Genomic DNA, 2,456 nt, shown 5'->3' with positions numbered 1-2,456 from the left:
ATATATATATATATACATACACAAACATAAAGAAAACAGACAGGCAACAAACAAAAGGAGCAAAACAAGGTGCAAAATAACAGGAAAGAAAAAGAAGGAATAACCAAGATGAAAGATGAGAAGCTTCAAATAGCACAGAATTTATCCGGATAATACATACAGATACACAATACATTAATAAATTATGCAATGAAAGTCAACAGGTATCCAGGTATAAATATCCTATCTCCCTTAGCTATCAAAACAGAAGGGTAGTAGGCCTATAGTACCATTACGACAGTGTACACAAGTTAGTGGATACATATAAACTATAATGCAAACAGAATAAATCTCATAGAGGAGCAAACATGTTGTCAAGTAGGTGTTTATTGAATCTCTGTTCTCAGAGGACTCAGTTTTGAACTATGTTTAATTTTTACTAGGTGCTCAGCTTGCTCACTCTTTGACAGCCCACTCTGTTGCTGCATAACCAGCCTACTGTTTCGTACACCCCCTCATCTCCTGCACGTTGTCCTGAACTGGCCAGAAATCATCTGAACATGATAAAATGTTACAGGGCTTTGGTGTATATAGGAGGCTCACATGTACATATGTCCAAATACCCACACAGACACGCACCACTGTAACTCCAAGCACACAGAAGATATTTATTCAAATCACTCCCAGCAAAAACAGAAAACAGTCCCAACTCTCAAAGGTCACAGTTTGGCATAAAGTCTGTTTCTCACCAAATGCCTTGGTTGCCTACTCTTTGACAGCCCACTCAATTACTTTGTGTCCAGCCTACTGTTTTCTACACCCAGCTTATCTCCCACATGCTTCATGAACCCGCCAGGGAATATTTGGTCAGAAAATACTTTCTTTACCAATTAAAACTGATTTGACAGCAGTACAGATGGAATAGTTGGAGGAATGTGTAACAGTAAACTGTTGCACCAGCCTGGAGTCTAAACAAATGCAGTGTCACCATCCTCCTGGGCTGTGATGTCAGTTGGGACTGCTCCACTCTCCGAGCCCTGGTAACTGATCCACACACACCAGGCATTTCACACTTTCTTCTGGCCACCTAATATGTTCCCCCACTCCTCAGAATTCAATCAGTCGCAGGTGTGTCTGCCTCATGTCCAGTGTAATGACTCACTCTGTACCAAATCCTAAAGTGCGCTTGTGTGTATGTATGCCTGACTGTGCCCCTATCTCATCTTATCTCATCTTAACTAAAACAGTTGGACAGAGAGGTCAAAGGGGGATGACGTGTTCAAAAGTCTGCACCAAGAGTGTTCTCACAACACCATCCTTCAGGGTCAACTCTGCTTTGGATGGCATTTTGTCTGCCTTTGCAGAAAGCTGAATGGAGACTTTTACACAAGGCTGCTTTACATTCTTTGAACAGAGGGAGGTTTTGACATTGTTAGTGTAACCTTGGCTTTCTGTGTCAGCCTTTGTGGATCTGGTCCGCTCAGATGATTCCCCCACATGCTCTGGGTTGAAATGAGGATGTCTTAGCTGGCATGGTGCTATTATGTGCGCAGAGACTCACACATAGTCTTTTGACTTGTGGCTTTTACTAGTGTGCAGCTCTAATAGCGCTGACCCCGGGTGTCCTCATTAGACTGGGTTGTGGAATGCATTTGACGGGAGCTCTTGGCTCTGATAACTGCTGTCTTACAAGCAGTATGCATATACAGATAGTAAACACAATAACATACACACCCACACTGTAAAATGCAATTCAATACAACAATAAATAATATTTTTGCAAAGCTTATAGCATTCGGTTTTTGTTGAGACTGATTTCAGTTTTTGCTCTTCTGAAGCCATATTTTGTATAATAATAATAAGTAATGTATTGTATTGTAAGGGATGACAGGCAATGCAATGCAAATTAGAGTTGAAATCAACATCGACTTAAAAAATAGTATTTACTTTTTTTTCTCCTATTTATGGCTAGTCATTGTCATGTTTGACTAGTTTTCACTGAGAAAAAAGAAACAGATGGTTTAATCTGATTCTCTTCTTAAAACAGTTACACTGAACCTTGCAGTGTTGACAGCTCAGAAAATCTTTCCAGTGGCAAAATGTAAAAAAAAAATTAGTACCAAAAGAAAAAAATACCAAAGAGCACATCACTCAGATTGGTTAAAAAGTAACTTTGTGCTGCAAACTATATTCTTAAAATTTGATTATTTTGAAGAAAAAGAATATTCTTTTAAATCAAGATAAACAGCAATTAATTATATGGTTTTTGACACTAAACATGTATTAACTTTACCGTACTAACGTCAGAATGAGGACACTCCTGGCTAGACATACACAAACATGCTCATAGACAAATACATGTTATAAGCACATACTGTATTTATAGTATAGCGTATAGTACTCTATAGACTTGAAGGGAATTGGCGCCTGGATAGCTCAGTCAGTAGAGCTGGCAACCCATGTACCGAGGCTGAGTC

General features: G+C 39.3%; 1 protein-coding gene across 1 annotated transcript in view; it reads right to left on the bottom strand.

Moving 5' to 3' along the window:
- olfm2a (olfactomedin 2a) overlaps window positions 1–2,456 on the bottom strand; it is a gene marked incomplete in the record, with an annotated part of 20,622 nt that overhangs the window by 6,083 nt on the left and 12,083 nt on the right.

This window comes from Morone saxatilis, unplaced genomic scaffold, assembly GCF_004916995.1.
Source record: "Morone saxatilis isolate NCDOM2014 unplaced genomic scaffold, NCSU_SB_2.0 Contig14, whole genome shotgun sequence".
In the NCBI taxonomy this organism is placed as follows: Eukaryota; Metazoa; Chordata; class Actinopteri; family Moronidae; genus Morone; species Morone saxatilis.
The sequence above is the reverse complement of the archived record's forward strand: the minus strand, read 5'-3'. Positions and strand labels throughout refer to the sequence as shown.